This window comes from Halichoerus grypus, chromosome 12 (assembly GCF_964656455.1).
Source record: "Halichoerus grypus chromosome 12, mHalGry1.hap1.1, whole genome shotgun sequence".
NCBI classification, from domain to species: Eukaryota; Metazoa; Chordata; class Mammalia; order Carnivora; family Phocidae; genus Halichoerus; species Halichoerus grypus.
This window is the reverse complement of record NC_135723.1, coordinates 13,848,753-13,871,218: the sequence shown is the minus strand read 5'-3', so window position 1 is coordinate 13,871,218 and position 22,466 is coordinate 13,848,753. Positions and strand designations below refer to the sequence as shown.

General features: G+C 40.7%; 1 protein-coding gene and 1 long non-coding RNA gene across 4 annotated transcripts in view; one reads left to right on the top strand and one right to left on the bottom strand.

The window, feature by feature from the left end:
• POU6F2 (POU class 6 homeobox 2) overlaps positions 1-22,466 on the top strand; it is a 466,268-nt gene that overhangs the window by 124,847 nt on the left and 318,955 nt on the right. The window lies entirely within an intron of this gene.
• LOC118546266 (uncharacterized) lies at positions 8,975-20,300 on the bottom strand. Its single transcript, XR_013443069.1, has 4 exons — positions 20,105-20,300; positions 17,736-17,856; positions 16,107-16,177; positions 8,975-10,804 (listed from the first exon to the last, which is right to left on the bottom strand). It is a non-coding gene; the product is annotated as an uncharacterized LOC118546266 (long non-coding RNA).

The window sequence follows — 22,466 nt, the reverse complement described above, 5'->3', positions numbered from 1 at the left end:
TCAGGATCCTGGCAAGAAAGAGAAGGCACACTCAAATTAGTTAGATTGAGTCTACTAATGGTACTATTTACACAAGTTTAGGTAGAATGTAGGGAAATACAAGGAATAGTGGAAACCTCCTCCCCACAGACTAGTAACATAGTGTCCTTATCAGCCGTGGACCCTTAGACCCCATCATCCTTGGACCCGTGCTTTCTCCCTTTACCTGAAGGTAACGTTATCTGGAAAGGGTAAAAGAGTGGGCAGGTACCAAAACCCAGAAGGAGAGTGTCATTTGGATAAGACCACCACTGTTGGACAATACAGCCATTCCTAGACCCCACAGGAGGAGAAGCAAGGGAATAAACGTCCCAATTTTGTTCTCTTCCTTCCATTGACAAAACTCAACTGGAAACCAGAGAGGAAAAAAAAGGTTTTGATGTAACCTGTATAGGTCAAGGTCCTGGGGCACTGAACAAGATGGAAAAGAGGAGTAATAATCTGGAGGGACACATGGTTTCCGTGCAGTAGAATATAACTATGATTCTGGAATTGGTCTCAAGAAGGTTCAAGTCCCCAGCCTTGCCACTTCACTGTTATATAACATCTATGACCTTCACCTGTTATGTGAGGATGACCGTAGTACCTGTGTCATACGGTTATTGTGATAGTTGGAGTTAAAACACTTGATAGAGTCTTGACATATAGTGTATATAGTATATACACAGTTGTGGGTCTAAGGGAGCTGGGATGTTTTCTTTCTCTTTCTCTTTTCCACTCTCCTTTAATCATCCCTGTTTCTGTCCTAGCCTGGTTGCTGGTTGAGATTTTGTTGGGCACCCAGAGTGTAAATCACCAGGGGCCAACCTGTTCCTTTCCTCAGAACTCAGCTAGAGAGTTTGTGGCAATGGCTCCCACCCAGCATCCAGACAGACCTACGCATCTCCCTTTGGACCCTCTGACCACTGACCCAAGGGAGGCTCTGGGCTGCCCTGTGTCATGTCCCCAGATATTTTCTTTTAAAGATTTTATTTATTTGAGAGAGAGAAACAGAGAGAGCACAAGCAGGGCGAGTGGCAGAGGGAGAAGCTGACTCCCTGCTGAGCAGGGAGCCCAATGCGGGACTCGATCCCAGGACCCTAGGATCATGACCTGAGCCAAAGGCAGACGCTTAACCGACTGAGCCACCCAGGCGCCCCTGTCCCCAGATATTTTATCATAATCCTCCAGCCTAGGTACTCTCTAGCTGTGGCACACACAGTCGGGTACTCTTTCCCAGAGATGCTTTCAACTTGCTCAGAGAAACTATGAAATAAAATAAATGTACTCCTTACAAGTTAGTTTTTTCTTGTTCTCACAATAACCATATGAGTTGGGTCTCTAAAAGCTATATACAGATTTTTGGTTCAATGTTAGTTTTCTGGATAAAAAAAATAAAATCATCAAACCAACAAAATAAGTATGTGGAGAGGTGTATTGAGTATGCATTAATACATATAGTTACATGTACTCTAGATTTTCTAGGTAATAATTTGCAACAAAAAGTATATCTCCTTTGTAGCATTAGTAGATGAATTTCCTGATCAAAACCAGAAGACAATTTCAAGCATTACAGTTATGACCAAAAATTACTTTGGTTGTGTGTTGGGTTACCTAACTTTACTGTTGATTATTAATTTCTGAATGAAGTAAGGATAATTCTATATACAATTATTGTCATTTTAATACTCACTAATAGGTATGAAATTGCCACATTGTTTTTGTTGGTATGAATTCAAGGTATTGATATCCAACCTGAGTTGGTATTTGGGAAGCAATAAATTCTGCCTGATAAGTATGAGTGAAAGATGAGATATTCCCTCCATTAGTTTGATGGGGAGTTTAGATTATTCTAAGAAGCAACTTTAGTTCTTGTGTATGAGCTTACAATGTTTTTATAGCATTGGTGAAAAGAATTGTTTGGTTTCATAGAGTAATTTATGTCATATCTAAATGACTTAGAATAAATATTAGAGATGGTGTTCTGGTACATTTATTTACAGAGTAGGGAGTGTAAGTCATATGAGTGGCATAGCTGATGAAGTTATTTTGGATTTAAATTTTGAGGAATAGTTCCAGTATGAATCAATGATTCCAAAGCTCAGGGAGGAGTCTAGTCGACCTAGATAGATTTTGAAAAATTGAATCTCTCTCCAAGTCTGTCACCAGTGATATGCTGGAGCCAGCTCATGCTGGCTTGTGAGAGATGATTGTAACATTCAGGAATTTTGTGAGCCAGTTGTTAAAGTCACTACTAAGAATTAAATTATATAATCCTATAATTATATAAATTACATTTTAAACAAAGATAAAAATACTCAAAACTCATCATTTCCTAAATATTTTTCTATACTTTATTATTTATGGTCTTCTGTATTTATTGTATTTGCATGGTGGGAATCCTACATAATGATATTCTGTATCTTTCCCCAACCCTACATTCAGTGAGGTCACGTTGGTAGCTTGAAATCAGCCGTGGAGAGAGTATTTATACCGTGGAAATTTGCAAATGCTAAAAATCAGGACTTCAATTGATTATCTTATTGATTATCTGGACTTGAGAAAGTGACGGAAAAAATGCTAATAATGGAAATTAAACTTTAAAGGGTGCTGTCTCAATAGGTATTAGATTGTGAAAAGCACAAGGAAATGAATATATATTCTTCTAGTATTCAAAAAATATAATATGATTCTACAAGGAGATCACTTACGTCATTGATGAATGAGTGAAGTTCCAACATGAGTCTTCAGTATTTCACTTTCCTCTTGCTAACATAAATGAAAATATCAACCAGTATTCAGTCAGGATGTTTGTCAATGGCGTGAGTAGCTTTTTGCTGAATCAGATAGTAATCAAACATTTATTTGTACTCTAATTCTGTGACACTGTTGTTGATGATAGAAACTTTCAGTAGATTTTGTAGGAAACAGTAAAAGAGCAGAATTATAGGTATACAGATTTTAAATAAATAGTTTTGTATATTTTGTTATTATTCGTAAACTGTGTTACTGTTCTTTATATCAGTTTATAATAAGTGCATGTACACATCTCTACGCATACTTTTTTTCCCCCCAGAATGCTGGCTGTTAAGCACACAGCCGACTGGATGTTATTAGTTCTATAACAAGTCTGGGAAACTCTGCATCTTAGTCTCAACATACCAGCTTTAGGTTTACTAAGAAATGTTTGACCCCAGAAACATCATGAAGACTTTTGGAAGAATTTTTATAGTAGCATTTTACCTTTAATACTAATGCATTTTTTGTTTTCCTAAAAGAAGAAACTGTTTATGAATGATTCTTAATATTTAGATTTCTGTGGATAGTAAAATTAAAGTGAAAATCTAGAAAATTTAGATGAATATAGCCTTTCTGCCCCTTAGTTTTTGTGGTTCATGTTTCTCTGCATAAGAAACTGAAGGAAGGGGCGCCTGGGAGGCTCAGTCGTTAAGCGTCTGCCTTTGGCTCAGGTCATGATCCCAGGGTCCTGGGATCGAGCCCCACATCGGGCTCCCTGTTCGGCAGGAAGCCTGCTTCTCCCTCTCCCACTCCCCCTGCTTGTGTTCCCTCTCTTGCTGTGTCTCTCTCTGTCAAATAAATAAAATCTTAAAAAAAAAAAAAAGAGAAATTGAAGGAAAAAAAGGGACTTGAAGGAACATTAAAACCATGGATGTTAGCGATTATATTCCATAGCTGTATTATAAGCATATATACTTACATAGATTAGACAGAGGCACAGATATAAATATAGATGGATGTACCTAAGCTAAAATGACACAATTGCTCTAAAAAGTGGAGAACATTTAGCTCTAGACACTGCTCTGTTTAGAAAGTACAGAAATGCAGCATATTCAAATGAGAGCGCCCTGGAAAAACCAAAGGATTCACAGCCATGGCACAGAAGGACTGAACAGTGAAACAAAACATTCGATCTGCAGTCATGAGAACCTAGAAGGACAAGAGAGAGGGCTGCAAATATTCGAAAGTTTTATTAAAATGTTGGAGAAAGACTAGGTTTATTCTAGGTGGTTTCAGAGGGCCTAACAAAGCCCAGTGGATGGAATTGTGTGTGTGTGTGGGGGGGGGGCGTAGATTTGGTACAATATAAGAGGAATTATCTAGTAACTAGAACTGTCCAAATTAAAATGTGCCTCCTAAATAGGCAGTGATTTCTTCATCATTTGAAGTCCTCAGGAGGAGCTGAGAGTTGTTATAGATGGGATTCAGATGACCTTTGTCGTCACCTTTCCAATTCTGTAATTCTGAATCACTTGGTTTCTCACTTTTATATTAACCCAGAGCAGGAGCTAGCCCTTGTAAATGTGTCTGCTTATCTGAAATTTGCTGAACACGGTGGTTTAGAAAGTTAAGAGTTGAAATTAGTCTTTCAGATGTGGTAACTGAAATATAGACATGATCATATACTACTTCTAATGAATGAACTCAAGTAAAATCCCATTGGAATAAATCCCTCTACAAAGAAGTGTTCTCTATAACAAAAATATTTCTGAATATTGAAGGTAGCACATAGCACATAAGCCCCGTGATCTATTAGCAGTAGATGATAGACGATGCTTATACTATTGGTACTCTGCTTGATTACAAATTCCCTCTTTGCCCACTCATTTTTTTTGGGTACAGTTATTTTATAACTAATGAAAAGAATAAAGGGCAGGGCAGAGATGAAACATTCAAAAATACCATTTAAAATGAGCTGCCACTGGCAAACTATTTCAATAAGTATCCATATAGAATTGCTTAAAGCATAAGAATTGGGTGGGTTTTTTTCTTCTACTTTTAAAATACAGTATACTCTCTAGGGGCCAATTATAGCCCCCAAATCAGTGTTTTACTTGAAAAAGTTCATAGATCAAATGAACAAAAATGAATCTTGACTGGCACTCTGGAATATTAATTAGACTTGGCATGTAGCTATATAATAACTATGTACTGAAAGGATCTGTGTTGATTAGCAATGCTAATCAGATTTCTAAAGTTTCTGTTCCCCAGAGAAAAGATACTGCCATCTTAAGCTATTATGGATTAGATGTTTATATTTTTAACCCTCTAATTAACTATTCTTGAATTTTACAAGGCAGTTGAAATTTTTAAATTGTAATTTTACTCTTAAAGGAAAAAAAAAATTATTTCCAGAGATCAGAAAACTCATATGAATATCCTGGTCTTATCCTTGAGCCAGTTTGGAATATAAATTACAAAGAAACACAAGATATAAAAAGAAACATGGGAAAGACTTTTGAAGTATATCATTGTCTTGACTTTAAAATCAGGAAGATGCCTCTTGGTGCCCACTTGATGGAAATACATCGCCATTGCTTGTAAAACAATGAAAGGAGGGAGAAGAAAGTGCTCTTAGTTTAGTTTTAACTTAATCTGACTGCATTTAATTTAATTTTTTAAAAGATCTTATTTATTTATTTGAGAGAGAGAGTGAGTGAGAGAGAGCAGAGCACAAGCCGGGGGAGGGGCCGAGCGAGAGGGAGAAGCTGACTCCCCGCTAAGCAGGGGGCCCGATGGGGGCTCAATCCCAGGACCCCGGGATCATGACCTGAGCTGAAGGCAGACGCTTACCCGACTGAGCCACCCAGGGGCCCTGTTTAATTTAATTTTTAAGCATCAGAAAGAGAAGAGAAACACTCTAAGTCCAATGGGTAGCATTTGCTAGATTTTTAATATCACAGGACCAAACCATCTTTTCCTGGGGCAAGTGGCGAGGTCTCAGAGGTTCACCGCTGCTGTAGTCTGGGCTACTGCTTGGGGTAGCTCACTAAGGGAAAAACATACTTCCGCTTTCTCCTCAAGTCAGAATACGAAGGGAAGAAAACATACAAGGAGAGAAAACAGCTGAGGGAACAGAACATCTTCCCTAAAGTTATATAGAGGAAACAAGGGCTGAAATGAGCCAGGGTGAAATCAGGGGTCCTGAAGACCTGGCAACCAACCCAGTCAACTCACAAATGAGGCCGAAATTTGAAGGAGAACTGGGTGCGATATCACTGTACCTCCCATCCTAGATGTGTTTCTTTTCATTGCAAATTGGCTGTTGAGAAACTGGGCCTCCAAAATAGCTCATCTCTTGTTTCTGTAAGCTTGGAGAGTGCCTCATTTCAATGAAATCCACCCTAGATCAGTGTCCTCTGGGAACCACCCTTACAAGGGAGATTCACCAGAACACGTTTGCTTCCAACATGGTGCATCGCTGCGTCGTGCCACAGGCTGCCTGAAGGTGAGAGAGCGTGGAGAATGGAGCACCCAGGATGAGGAAGGAAATTCGAGGAAAATGCCAGGTCCAGAGCACACTTTAAATATGCAGGGGTCAGCAAGTTATATCTTTTAAGAAATACTTAATTGAATGCTAATTCGGGGCCCACCAGGAAGCTAGAGGACAGGGTTCACAAAGGATGTGCGAATGCATCAGTATATAGGTAAACATAGATTGAATATGGACATCGGAGTCCATAGAGAAGAGCCGAGATCACACACACACAAATAAACATTACAAAGGAAGTCATTGGGGGAAGCCAAATTTCTTTGTCATTCTTGTCATTGTTAACAACCAAGTGATAGTGATGGCCGTGGTCATGATTATCACCTTTCATCTGACAGTAAAAATCTTATCCATCTTAGGGTAATTTAAATAAGAGGCAAGCTCATTCATCTATTCTGAAGGGTTAGAATGAATATTTGACTGTAGGAATTTAGCATTTACCCTTCATGGGTCAATGGATAGGTGAGTCTTAAAACCTCTTTAGGTGGAGATTATTCTAATAGAAACTTCCTCCAGCCCCCTGCCTTTCAAAGGCCCAAAGCAGTATTCCATATTTCTTAGAAGAAATAAGGTCAAATGTGGGGAAAGTGCAGATAAACAATATCATTCACATGGAAATCATCACCTCAAGTTAATGAAAAGGTGATTTTTCTGGAAAAAAAAAGAGAACTGATTTTTGATGGTATTAAACGCAAAGAATTTTATTTAAAAAATTGTTGCTGGCAAGGTGCCAAATTACGGTTTTTCTACCATAAAAATAAAGTTGTTAACCCTTACAGCAAAGGAAGATTGTCTTTTAATGCTTAATTGTAATAATAAATATTTCTGTTGTAAACACCACACTTGCTGCCAATTGGAGAGATTACCAATGTAGCTTTGCTGAAGAGGAATTTTAAATTTTATAAAAGATGCATAACGAAGTAATTGTGCAGATACTTATGTGAGTACAGACGCAGATAGGTAGGAAGGTAGATATGTGTGTAGCCGTGTATTTGTGTTACCTACTTGTATTCCTTTGATTTATACAGGTATACGTTATAGTGATTTTAGGTAGCTAAAATACATATTAGCTGTTAAAATATATATAATTAGAAGTTTATCTTTCCAGTTGTGGAAGAGAAGAGAGACACCCCAAATACCAAGCAGGCATGGAAAACAAACCTTTGTGATGACTGGCTTACTCTTCATGCCACAGACAAGGAGTGTGAGATCTAGATTGGAGCCTCTGACCCCCGAGGTGCCCAGTAAGATCTCTTTTTAATAAAAACACCTTCAGGGCGCCTGGGGGGCTCGGTCGTTAAGCGTCTGCCTTCGGCTCAGGTCATGATCCTGGGTCCTGGGATCGAGCCCCGCATCGGGCTCCCTGCTCAGCGAGGAGCCTGCTTCTCCCTCTCCTCCCTGCTCATGCTCTCTTTCTCTCTCTCAAATAAATACATAAAATCTTAAAAAAAAAAAAAAAAAAAAGACCCCCTTCTGTTTGTAGAATGTCGGTACCTAACTCTGGCGGTGGCTCCTCTTAACCTGCATTATGGAAGAATTTATTTGATTTTGCACCAAATTCCACTCTGAGTGCTTGTTCTCATTTGCAGAAAGTAAGAGATCCTTCTGAGATTAAGTAACCCATTCACTGCCTTGCAGTAAATTTGGGCAAATTGACCCAGCAGACCTGCACCTCCATGTGGGCATCTTTGGGCAGCTCTGGTGAAAACCGTGAAGCTAGTTATCACCGTCATTATCAGTACCATTCGTAGTTACTGGTTATCAAGCATTTACAGGTGCCGGGCACTCTGCTAAGCATTTGACATATACAACCCCATTCATCTTCATGACTCTTTGAAATAGGTATTATCTCTGTTCCGCAGATGAGAAAACACAGAGAGGGGCTGTTTAACCTTATATAGTCAATAATGATGGAAGTGGGATTTGAACTCAGGTCTCTCTGGCCCCCAGAGCCCTCCTCTTAGCCACTACTCTGCTGATCTGCATAACGTGGACGTGTGGTGCCTTCCCCCCACCATCCCCCCTATGCCCTTCTTTTTTCTAGAACATCTTTCTCATTTCCTTCCAACATCAGGTCCTTGATAATCTCCCTCCCTCTGAGTGAAAATCTTCATATTTTTTATTTATACCAAGATTTCTGTGTCTTAACACCTCCCAAGAGTACTTGTGCATCAAGGAGGGAAAATCTTAGGGACAAAAAAAAGTTTAAACTAAAAATAGAATTTTAGGCAGTAAGTCAGACAGCAATTGTGGGGGTTGGGAGTGGATTAGAATCCTATCCTGATTTCTCTAAAATGCTGTTCCATAGTGGGTACCTTCTTATTTGTATATTGAGCCTGAGAAAGCTCCTTTTTCGAGGTGAATTCCAGCCCAGAGGCCATGTATTCAGGTGCATATCAATGTTGTGTATTTTGAAAGAAAGGCATGTTTCAAGAGAATTCAGTAGTGTGTACCCAGAAAATTACTTTAAAAATATTTTATTTATTTATTTGACAGAGAGACAGAGAGCAAGCACAAACGGGGGAGTGGTGGAGGGACCTTGGGATCATGACCTGAGCTGAAGGCAGACGCCTAACCGACCCAGCCCCCCAGGCGCCCCCAGAAAATTACTTAATAGCAAGTGAATTATTGCTTCACTTGCTGTATAATTAATCATTATGATGATAAGCCTGTGTGGTTGCTGACAGCTTGGGTGTAGGGGTATAACAGCAGCAGAGAGGTAAACACAAATGCTCCACAAACACAGACACACTTGAATTACCAAATTACCTCCCCTGGGAAACCAAGTCCCACTTTGATCCCAGCAGGGGATAGACCAAACAAACAAGCAAACAAAACCAAAAACACTACAGTGGACTTTTAGTTAAACATGGGAGACTGAACCCAGGCATTTCTCTCCACTCGTACTGAAACACAATAAACATACCCAAAAAGGAATTTTAAAAGTTGTGCAACTATTAAGGATGAAGAGGACCAGGGAGGAGATGAGCATGAAGGGGACATGTCAACAAGCTGTCAGGAGAGGGGAAATGGATGAGTAAAAACTAATGTAACTGAGGAGAGAAAGGTGAGCCCTTCCCGCCTGTAGGAGGAAAAGCCAGCAAGAGGGGAGCCAATCCACACGCCAGAGCTCGTGTCCTCTCTGGACCTGGGGATGCCTAGGACCTCTGCACAGGTCATGTCGGGGTATAGCTGCAAGCAGGACAATGCGTCTGAAGTCTCATAAAGAGCAGTTAGAGCTTCAAGACCTTTCCTGCTTCCCGCTTAGAAGGTGAGAGATTCTTTGCCACCCAGCAGAGATAGGGGTCTTACTCTTTGGGGAAAGTGAAACAGAGAGATTCCAGTCCCAGGAACAACCAGACCAGCAAGGAGGAAACACACACAAGACTGAAAACAAAGGCGATGAGGAAGAGTCGGACATACGGAAGTCGGACCCTCAATTCCTTTCCCCTGCTCACCTTCTAGAATGCCAGTAGTTGATCTTACATCTTTATGCCACCACCATGTCCCCTCTTAGCAGAAGATTAGAGGAATCTTCTTGGGAGAAATGGTATGGTCCAGTAGAAAATCTCCACAAGCTTGATGTTGGGTGTTCGCCACAAAATGACCGGATCTCACGCTAACAAGTCTTAAGTCGATAAAACTCATCTATGCGTAGAGGGACCAATCAGCCTTTTATTACCCTACTTTTAAATAACTACTAATAGCCAAGGATGAACTGATATTTGAGGAAAACTTTCAATAGGAAGGACAGATAATAAAGAAATAGGATTTGAAGAAGGAACTCTGAAAAAAAATAAAACAATGGATACAGCAAAATAAAACTTGGAGAAAAGAATAATCCCCTCAGAAACTTAAGACACTACTGTAATGAAATAAGAAAAGGATGCTACAGAAAGGGACATTCAGAGATCGAGAAAGAGCTCTTGGAATAAAAAGATGATTGCAGAAATAAAAAATTCAACCGAAGGTTTAAAATGCCTAATTGAAATCTACCAGTTGTTTTCATAACATACATAGGATAGAAAAGATTGAAGAGAAAATTAGACAATAGAACCAGGAAATTCACTGTCTGGTCAACAGGAGGAGCAGAAGAATGAGAGGAACTTACCAAAGAAATGACACAAAACATTCCTCATAAATGAAGGACAGGTGCTTCCAGATCGAGAGGGTCCACCAAGTACCCTGCATACAACGAATGACAGAAGATCATACATTGTGACATTTTAGAAGGTTCTACACATTTTCAGAAACAACGGGCACATGTCTGGAATTGAGATGGTGGCAGATTTCTCAATAGTAACTCCACAAGTGAGAGGACAGCGGAACAATGCTTAGTATTCGAAGTGCAGCCAATGCATGGCAGCAAGCGATAATGTCCACACGCTCGTGCAGGGTCCTGGGATTGAGCCCCACGTCAGGCTCTGCTCATCCGGGAGCCTGCTTCTCCGTCTCCCTCTGCCCCTCCCTGTGCTTGTGCTCTTTCTCTCTCTCTTTCTGTCAAATGAATAAATAAAATCTTTTTTTAAAAAAGAATATATGTCATAAATGGTTCAGATGCAGGGCAATGTGTTGAAACCAAGGGCTTGTGATTCACGAAAGAGGGAGGTGTCTATGACAAATTGAGGTTCTCCGAGTAGGGAAGCGCCAGGCCCCTAATTGATGCCCTGACATGGCATGAAATAAAATAGAGGCCATGTGAAGGTGCTGCGTGGTAGGAAGAAATTGTAAACCGGCTCTTCTCTAGGAGAGCTTGACAAACTTCACACCAGACATTTACTGACCAGAAGCCCCTTCATTTCATGGATAGGACAATATTTATCAAACAAATGCAGTACTATATTAAACTTCATATATCTGATTATATGCCCTGTATACTTAAACAATTACTTATAACATAGGAATAAGATACCAATGAAGGCAATGGACTATTACCGCTGTCTTTCATGAAAATTCATACTTTGAATAAAAAACAGCATAATATCATATGTAATATATTTCTGACGATTATGTCAACCTGTTGAGCAATGGAATATGTTGCTTACTCATAGCTACTCCATGATAGAAATAGCTGAAGGGAAAACCTGAATTTTCTAATTTATTGACTCAACAGGTGATTTTTTTTTTAAGATTTTATTTATTTATTTAAGAGAGAGAGAGAGAGAGAGTGAGCAAGAGAGAACACTAGTGGGGTGAGGGGCAGAGGGAGAAGCAGACTGCCTGCTGAGCAGGGAGCCCAATGCAGGGCTCAATCCTGGGACTCTGGGATCATGACCTGAGCTGAAGGCAGATGCTTAACCGACTGAGCCACCCCCAAGATGATCTTTATGTTGGGGAAAAAAAAAAACCATATATATATATATATATATATATATCCATCCATCCCAGAGTCCCGGGTTCAAGCCCCGCGTCAGGCTCCTGGCTTGTGCGCATTCTCTCTCTCTCTCAAATAAATAAATAAAAAATCTTAAAAAAAAAAAAATCACATAAACCAGAGAAATCTGGGGCACCTGACAGACTTTCCAGTCAACTTGCAAGATTCTGCTGCTAGGCCACTTAACTATCTTTTCAATCCCTTAAAAATGTTTTAAGTGACATGGGTGAAATAGGTGAAGGTGGTCAAAAAGTACAAACCTTCAGCTTTAATATGAGTAAGTCCTGGGGATGGTATTGTAGAGCATGGTGACTTTAATTTTTTTTTTTTTTTGACCATGACCCATAATGAAAAAATGGAAGTTACTGTTCTATAAAACTTTGTTCAGTGAGATCTCTTCTATTATTATTATTATTATTATTATTATATAAATAACTCGGGCAAGTTACTTACCCTTTGTGAACCTCCCTTTCCTCATCTGGCAAGTGGGAATGTTAGTATAGTCCTCACATGATTCTTTCTGGGATTAAATGTAATAATCCCTGTTACAACGCTTTTCCCAGTTCAGGGCAGTAGATGCCGGTTTTCATTATCGCATGTTTCCTCCCACCCAGACTTGTGTCTTACCAGAATTCTTTGTGAAGGAGCATAGTTAAGACTGGAAATTTATGAATCATTTTTTCCCAATTAGGTAGAAAAGACTGGTCAGTATTTCTCTGTCAAAACATGGGCTTCTCATTATTCTCCTTCATCCATTACCCTAGAATAGGCACATAATCTATTTGCTGTTTTCTTATTTAATTTATGCATTTGAAAAAAATAATTTATTCATTTGGCCAGCATATTGTTGTTAGTAAATGTGTATGTCCATCCAGGAGGAAAAGGTTCATGTGCATTAACTTAGTTTAGATGGTGCCATATGCAGACAAATACTTGATCATCAGGTTTAGGTAAGGGTGATGATCACTGATAATATACCAAGGGTAAGAGATCTGATTCCATCCCCATTTTCATACTGAATTTGTAAGGCAATCTTAAGCCTATCATTTGAATCTTTGGACGAGTATCTGTTTTATGAAATGTGTATATGGGTATATATTTTTTGCAGAAGGATTCTACGCTTCCTGAAAGTTGTATTGCAACAAACCTTGAAGTCATGAACTTCCCTTGTGCATTCAAAACATGACTAATTTATAAAATTCAAACAATTCACATGGGCTGGAATTTGGGTGCAGCCCAAAGAACAGCATGACCTAGTGGAAAGAGCACAGGCTATGATTACAGCCAGACTACCACTCAAAAGCTACTCCACTGCCTCCCATGGGACCTTCTGCACGTTAACTGCTAAAGAGACTCAGTTTCCCCTTCAGTTGAATGGGCAGGTTCAGAGACCACTGTGTGAAATAAAGATTGTAAAGTATTTAGCTCGGGGCCTCATGCAGTATAAGCAGTCCAAATGTCTTTTTAAAAAGAGCATGAAGGATGCAAATAAAAATAGTAGGTCCTTAACAAGTGCTAAAATTATGCAAATGAGATATCTAGGCAATAGAAGCCTTTGTTTTGTTGTGTCCTATGTAGTGTGACTTTTGCTCTTTCTCAGCATGCCTTCCTATGGCACAGCTACACACATTGCTCATCCCCCAGAGACAACAGGAAGATCGGTTCCTCTGTCAGAGAAAATATGAAAATTCCAAACACAAATCTAAGTTAATAATCATGAAATCAAGTGTTCAGAAAGTTGGTAGGAAATAGAGTCCTTGTTTGATTAGATACTTGTGAGAAAAAAATCTTGTATTTTCTTTCCCTGAATGAACACACCCACTCCTAACATGTAGTTCCTTACAGTTAAAACACGATTTTCTCAAATAGTAGAGATTCAGTTGCTTGTGAATTTGGGGGCGTTTTCAACATTTGTGTGGAGCTTCCTCTTGTTGTCCCTTTTGGCCTGGCCAGGATTTAAAAGACAATAACATTTCTGTTATCTCTTGCTCATTTTCAAGATGTCTTGGGCATTTTTAAGGCATCTATTTGATTGTGTTGGCTCATAGCAATGACTCCTCAATTTCCGAGAGGAAGTATTAGCTTCCCTTGATCTGGCCTTTATTCTATTTTTTATTCTTTTTTAAATTACAGGATATATACTGACGTTTTGACCAGTTCACATATGTCAGGAAGAAAAAAATCATCAAGTAACTAGTTTTGAAATCTGTAAATTACTAAGAAGTGTGTGTATACATATGTAGGATGTAGAGTAAATTGCATCCATGCGTACCCACATGACGGTACATGACTAAGAAACCAAAAATGTTCGTCAAGTCCCTGCGTGACCTTGTGCTACCTTCATTTTCCCATCTGTAGAGTGGGCTTCTCTTGACTTAGGCGCGTGCAGATTCACGCAGATGAAAGTGTTCACATCTATGGAATGTTTTATCTGAACACTTTGGGAAACAGGTCGGTAGAAAAGAACACTTCAATTCTTGGTTAGTTTGCTACAAAATTCAGTTTGCTACTACATTTCCACTGATACGGAAATTCTGTTTCTCTTTGACCTAGTGGAAAGAGCACTATGATACAGCCAGACTACCATTCAAAAGCTAGATCTGCTGCCTCCCGTGGGACCTTGTGCACGCTAATTGCTAAAGAGACTCAGTTTCCCTTTCTCCTTCTCAGTTTCCCTTTATCATTTTGAGAAATGAAATCGCACATGCAAGTGTAGCATTTGGTGGATCTCCAACTATACTTCTCATGAAACGGCCCGCTGTATTTTGAAATAAATAAGAAAAGCTTTCCCAGACAGCGTGAAGGGTCCTGCTATTATCATCATAGCTATCGTCATTCTGGTGACAACAAGAGTGGCTTCTGAGACATCCTGGAGAATGTAATTCCTTAGTGTCCTCTTGTACCCCAGTAAGGGGTTAGTTTCATAGAAGCGGGTTAAAATGAATTGTGCAAGATTGTTGAATCACAGATCTGTACCTCTGAAACAAATAATGCAATATATGTTAAGAAAAAAAAAAAGAAGATAGTAGGAGGGGAAGAATGAAGGGGGGGGAAATCGGAGGGGGAGATGAACCATGAGAGACGATGGACTCTGAAAAACAAACCGAGGGTTCTAGAGGGGAGGGGGATGGGAGGATGGGTTAGCCTGGTGATGGGTATTAAAGAGGGCACGTTCTGCACGGAGCACTGGGTGTTATGCACAAACAATGAATCATGGAACACTACATCAAAAACTAATGATGTAATGTATGGTGATTAACATAACAATAAAAAGTGAAGGAAAAAAAAAAAGTAAATTGTAGCAGCAAGTACAACCACCGGAAGCCCATTGGTAAAGACTGAGTCTTGTAGCAAAACCAACACAAACATTCTGTGGATACAAATCATGTGGCTCAGGGTAACTTAATAGTGGCGGAGGTTCATCTAATAGGTTTTCCTATCTCTGTAAAGCCATATAGTTTCAGAAGTTGAAGTTACCTACATTTTCGTTGGAATGATGGCCTTTATGTTTTCTTTGCATGGATGTTTGTATATGGAGGAAGGCAAAATCCATATTGCCCATACATACACTGATACATTTGCCAAGACAATCCAAGTGTGTGTCAGGTCACTAATGTTAAACGTCTATTAAAATGTCTATGTATTATATAATTTACATAATGTATAAAACTATAGATCTGGAGTGCTTGCTTGGAAATACTTGCTACAGTGCTCTTTGTTTTTCCTTTGTTTCTTTTTATTTGCACTTAAACTTCTATGGAAAATACTATTACTCACTTGACAAATGAAAAAAAGACCATGCAGTTAGACTTGAAATCATATACTAGTCCAGTACTTACCTTGAAACTTGGGGACCATGTGTAGAGGAGGCAGGCACTTATGTATCCATGGCAGAACTCTAGCAGAAAGATTCCCATACAGTTGGAGTTCAATGTTAGATGGTATTTTTAAAGCTGAAATTAGATTCTCCGCTTTGATTATTTCATTGTGGGTCCCCAGTTCTATTTGAGTGTCCTTCACCCTTTCCTCCTTTATTATTTATAACCCGTACTCTTTGAGCAATGACCAGTACTAATCTGTAACCTTCTGTCCTTCTGCCTGATTCGCTGCCTTTTTTGAAACTCCAAGATTGAAGCATATATTCTGAGACTTTCTGTTAAAAAATATATTACATTTTTTTTCATATTTCTGAGCCTGAAATAAGAGTCAGTCGTGGGTTTGCTTGTCTCATTCATTTTCAGCAGGCCAGCTTCAAAAAAACCCACCAAACAACCCATGAGAGAGAGAGAAGGGGAGGGAGGGTGGGAGAGAGAGAAAAAGTATAAAGAAGTCACATTTTTATATTCATTATGTTATAATATCTGTCACATAAACAGATACACTTTTGCATATCCATTTGTAAAAAAAAAAAAATTGTTTTGTTACCTTGATTGCTAGATTAAAGAACTGGGTCTTTCTTGCTTTCCTTGTATTTTTCCCCCCTCCATCTACAGTAGCTGGACCAAAATAATAAAAACAAAGAATAGCAATTCATTTGTACTTGGTGTGCATTAAAAAGAAGTGGAGCATAAAGCAACATTAGTGGCAAATTCCCTTGAGGACCAAAGACTCCCACTGGGTCGCGTCTCCTGAACGGTGCCCGGGCCTCCCACGCAGCTAATGACTGAAATGGGATCCATTGCCACTGGGAGCTTTTAATTTCTTTACATTGTTCAGGTTGCTCGGATGCAATGCAAAGTGACAGCTTCCATTTCAGTCTGGCTCATTATCAGCTCTTACACCAGACGGCAAGGTCACCCAGCTTTATCTGCAACCCTGGCCGCCATGAGAACCGAATTTGGTCATGGCTAAGGTTTAAGGTATAAAATAATGTAGGCATGCGGGCAAAACAGGTCGCATTCAGAGAGGTCGAGAACTAGAAGAGGAATGTGGAGGCAATGCGTGGGTGCTTTCAGGATTCATAAGCTGAAAAACTTCTGTTTGGCTGAAATCCCCCACTTCTGAGGAAGGTCCAGCCATGAGAAGGGGAAGGCAGATTTAAGGTGTGGATCTGGAAATGGGTCCAGGGCTCTTTGGTTCTCTGTGATGGCTTCCGGTGACCATCACAGTCGGCCAGGAGCACTCAGTCATTGAGCAAAGATTGAGTTAGTCCATGCCCGTTAAGTATGTGGGATGCGTTTCTTTTTCTTCTAGCAATGGCCTCATGAACTGTGCTGTGGTTCATGGATTTCTGCCATGCTCAGTCTTCATTTAGAAATGGAAGTTATCAAATCTGGCCTGAGCTTTTCCTAAGCAGGCCTCAGCCAACCATTGAGATTCTCAGTATTTTGGTGATCGAGTTCCTGGAAGCTAACGCTCTCTAACACTGCACGAGAGAAAGCCGAAACCAATTGTGTGTTTCATTTTTTAAACATACACAGACATACACAGATATCACAGTCTATGCCAGGATCTCATCTGCAAGGGGCTTATTGGTCCTGAGTATTGAGTATAGATTGGATAAGTTAGATCTGTGGGCTAAAAAAATAGATGAAGGACCTAACAAGTGGGTAAAATATGCGTTAGATATGCTTTACTTGCCCTGCCCAGTAGAAATTAAATGTGAGCCTCCTATGTCAGCTTAGATTTTCTACTAACCACACTTAAAAAGTAAAAAGGAACAGGTGAAGTCAGTTTTAGTAACTGTTTTGTTTAAGCTAATGTATACGAATGCGGTCATTCCGATATGCAAACTAAATGTATTTATGAGCTAAAAATTATTGAGATACTTTACATTATTCTTTTTTGTATTTAGTCTTTGAAATACATTACAGTATGTTGTGTGCGCTTATAGCACATTTCACTTGTTCGTGGCACATTTTAAGTAGCCACGCGTGGCTCGTGGCTGCTGTAACAGCTTTAGACATAGTGACTCAAAAGGAGCTCTGTCTGGTTCCTTACCGAAGTGTGGCCATTTAAAAAATAATGAAGAGGGATTGTCTCAGTCAGTTCAGGCTGCTGTAACAAAATACCACAGATTGGGAGCCTTAAAAAAAATAGAAATTTGTTTCTCACAGTTCTCAGTAGTCCAAGATCAGGGTGCCAGTGTGGTTGGGTTCTCATAAAAGCCTTCTAAATCCGGAAGTCTCACTCTGTCCTCGCATGGTGGAAGGCGCATGGGATCTCTGTGGAGTCCCTGGTATAAGAACATTGATCTCATTAAGGAGCACTCCACCCGCACGACCTAAGCACCTCCCAGATTTCTTACCTCCTAATACCATCACATTGGCCATTAGGATTCCAAAACTAGAATTCTGCGCGTGGGGTGGGGGGAGGGTTGGAGGGTGGAAGGGGGGGGGGAGACTAACATTCAGACCATAGCAGGGATCTTGATTGTATCTCAGCTTAGGCAAGAAACATTCGATCAGTTATTTATTTGTTCAGCCAGGATCCAGGGCCCATGATGTACCAGCCATGTACTTCCATGATACATGCAAGACACGTATCATGGATAGAATGGGGACAGTGTGTAGAAGTGAAAGAGATAAACAAGGTCTCTTCTGCCAGGGAGCTGACATTCCAGTGGGGGATAGAGGGAGAGAGACAGATGAATATGGAACCCATCAGGTGGAGACAAGGGCTATAAAAAAGAATAAAACAGGGAGAGAATTAGAGAGTGACAGGGTACCATGCTAGATTGCAGGGGGCTACAAAGGTGGGGGGACATTTGAGCAGAAGCCTAAAGGAAGGGAGACATTGAGTCCTGAGGATATCCAGAGAAAGATTGTTACAGGGAGCAGCTGCAAAGGCCCTGAGGCTGGAAGGCCCTGCCTCATATGGTTCCGTAGGCCACTTTCAGGACTCTGACTTTAAAGTTCTGGGTCAAGAAATGATAAGACCTATCTGGATTCTCCATGAAAATAGACAGTTTGGGGATTCTGTGTAGAAAGTCCAGTATCATTTTGATGTACATGGATGTATATGTTTATTTCTTTGTATTAGTCCATTTCCCTTTGAAACATATCATCTCTCCAAGATTAAATTCAATATGAGGCAAAATAACATTCCTGCATTCTACTCAAACAATGCCATTATCAACTAAGCAACTAATGGTGAGATTTCCCTCTCAAATAGAGAGGAGCTGAGTCCCAGACAGACCTTGCATGTTTGGGCTGGTGCGGAGATTAGGCAGCTCATCTGAACATTAGCAAAAATTGGCATGTGCAGATTATTACCAAAAAAATGGGTTACGTTAGATGTGTCTCTTAATTTGCCAGTTATTAGTGGGAAATATTCGTGCACAGAGACTCCATGTACGGACTTTTTGGTGTAGAAATGTAGAATTCTAGTCTACTGTCAGTCTTCACACAAAATTCCGATTATCATCAGTAATGAATGCGCACAGGGTGAAATTGGCAGTATTTTATTCTCATTCAACATGTGGATTGCTAGGAAACAAGAAAGAAAACCAAAGGTTTCCAGTTACTTGGATCTCTGATTGCAGCCCAGCCTTATCTCCTTAGAATCACACGTTATTCCTGCTCTCTGATTTAAGTTTTCTGCAGAGTGAGGAAAGTACATTTCCCTCCGAAAAGGAATTCAACTGAAATTCTGTGGGAGTATATTGGACTCTAAGAACAAATCTCTTGCCGGCATCCTTATTTAGTAAAAGACTCTCTAAATACGGTTAGGATGAAATCCAAGATTAGGATAAGAGTGGATATTGCTTCTGGAATATCATGGTGAAAATAAACATATCTGAAAAGACATGGAGCCTCTCAGGAGTTCAGACTGAATAAAAGGCTGCCGAAGGATTCAAAGGGGACCCTCTTTATCTCGGTAATTGGCCATTTCTTAGCGAGAGGAAATTTGACCTGAATTGACTTAAATATAAAATATCCTTTAGGAAAGCCTTCAAAATTACATCTGCTTCCCCAATCCCCATCCTCACTTTAATTGACTGTGGACTCATATATGTAATTTGACTATGAAGTAAGGGACAGTTCTTGGCATCTAACCTTCAAGTGGGTTTCACAATTATAGTATCATAATATCATCCTCAACCCAGTAACATGGCCATGATAGATGATAGATAGATAGATAGATAGATAGATAGATAGATAGATAGATAGATAGATAGATGATGGATAGATGATGGATAGATAGTCAAACTTCTAGCTCCTTACTCATTACTTTTCACAGAATTTGAAGGCTTTATTTTTCCATCAGGTAACAGCTCAAACTTGAGTATAATTACAATTATTCAAAAACTTTTTCATAGCATAGACTCAAGTAAAATATCATTAAAAGAACTAAAGAAAGGCCTGTATGTGTATCTTCTTTATTAACTGGGAAAAATGGTATTTCTTATGAGACAAAACAAAACCGACGGAGGTAATTAAAGTAACTTCCCACTATCTGAAAGGTAGAGAAACGCCACCTACCTATAGATTAGGAGACTCACATTTTTTCTTAAGAATTTTACTCTTTAGGGCACCTGGGTGGCTCAGTCGTTAAGCTTCTGCCTTCGGCTCAGGTCATGATCCCAGGGTCCTGGGATCGAGCCCCGCATCGGGCTCCCTGCTCGGTGGGAAGCCTGCTTCTCCCTCTCCCGCTCCCCCTGCTTCTGTTCCCTCTCTCGCTGTGTCTCTCTCTCTGTCAAATAAATAAATACAATCTTTCAAAAAAAAAACGAATTTTACTCTTTAAAAATAGGATTCCCGATTTAGACACACAGAGGCCGTCCTATTTGGCTTTGGTGACAGAGTATACAACTGCATCATTGCTTTCAAAAATCCACTGGAGAGAAGTTATATAGGTACAACCAGCTTGCCGAGCTCAGCGACTGTGGCTCGGAATTTCCTGATTTAGAGCGTTCCCTTATGTCCCTACACAAAAGTAAAATGAAACTACACACAACAAATTAGGGAATCTTTCAGGTTTTTAGAAAGAAGTTTTATAATTATATGTGGATAAAGCACTGGATCCCCATGAACTTTATTACTCAGAAGAATAACCAAAAAAAAAAAAAAAAAAGTCCCACATTTTTTTCCTAAGAGGAAGAAAGTAATTTGCTTAAGAACAATCTTTTCTGGATCATGTCCTAAAACAGTTCTGAGTTTTTAGATGCTAAGCAGGGCTTGGATGGGACCGTCAGTCACCCAAAATGAGCGAGTGGTGCCTTACGAGAGACGGTCTGATTCAAAAGGGCTCACGGGGGCTTTGGGGTTTGGTTCCCCGGCATCTGCGAGGAACCGGGACCTTCCGCGCTCCCACCTGCTGCCCCGCGCGCTGGGAGGCTTGTCGCCGTGGCGCCCGGATGCAGGTGAACCCGGCACCGAACCACTTTCACAGTCCAGAAAGCATGACATTCCCTGTTGCCAGTGGGAGGAAAGGCTAATTGAGAAGTGTGTATAAAGGCTGTAATGAGTAGCATTTACATGTATTGATTAGAAGTAGGGCCACCGTTTCTCATTTATCACCACCAGCAGCTGTGAAATTTTCCCCACGTCGATTGGCACGGCTCATATTCCCGCTCCTCTAGTTCTTTATTGCTTTCTCCCCCCTTCCCCTCCGGAACCGGAGTGCTGATCCACCGGCTGGAATGGCCTGGTAATTACTCCTGCTCCTCCACCAGCTGCCGCAATCGCCAAACCGCTGGAGTGAAAAATTCCATCCCGCATTTCCGATTTTTTACATTACCATTGCATAATCATATTTGACGAATAATTAACCTGGGTTAATACTTCAGGGAGCCATTTGCAAGTAAATTGATAAGCTGAGTGCTGTAACGGCGCGCGAGGGCTGAGGACCTTGGCGGTGGCACGCGGCTGCGGGGGCGGGGGGGGGGTCCGGAGGCGCTCGGGGCGCTCGGCATCCCCCGCCCACCCATGACCGTGGCGGCCGCTTTGAAAAAGAGCCCTGGACGGTGGCTCAGTTGGGTCAGAAGACCAAACACTCGAAACCTCAGGTCTCCTTGAATGACTGGGATCTCCTCTTTCTCATTTCATTTCATTTCATTTATTTTTTTATTATTATCTTCAATTAGCCAACATACAGTACATCATTAGTTTTTGATGTAGTGTTCAACTATTCATAAGTTGCATGTAACACCCAGTGCTCATAGGATGCCCATCGTTTTAATCACTGCCCTTGTTGGTCTTCCCTCCTGGATGAGCCAAGAGTGACCTCTTTCATCTCCTGGCCACAGAGACACCACACCACAGAGGGATGGGGGGAAGCTTCTGGTGCCCACAGTTTGGAAACTCGGTTCCTGCCCCCAGGCACTGGGTGCCTCTGGGAGCCCGGAGGCTCTTCCAGGAAGGCGAGCCCTGCATCACCCAGAGCTTCCCTTGGCTGGGATGTCACCACCTCCCGGAGGCTGGCTGTAATCTGCTCGTACCCCGCCTCCATGTGTATCAGAGCCCCCTCCCCGAGTTCCTTCTAGTCCCTCTTTGGATCTCTTCTTTCTTCAAGGACAATCCTCACTGCCCACATCCTGCATGTGGAATGGCTAGTTTAAGTGCCATACTGAGCCCATTTTGAGAAGTGGGTGGGTGTTGAGGAAATTACTAACTTTATTTTGCCTTATCTTCTGATCTCTTACCTAAACAATGGAAAGGCTCCTTTGAGCCCCCACCCCTCCCCCAGAGCCATACACTCACCTTCCTATGAGTGGCAACCCATTTTGGAAGTAAAGGAGAGATGGACTGATAATGTCCAGGAGCGTGTGTGAATGTGTGACGGAGAGAACTGGTGGGAGTCGGGAACAACAACCATATTTCCAAATCAAAAATCACTTGGCTG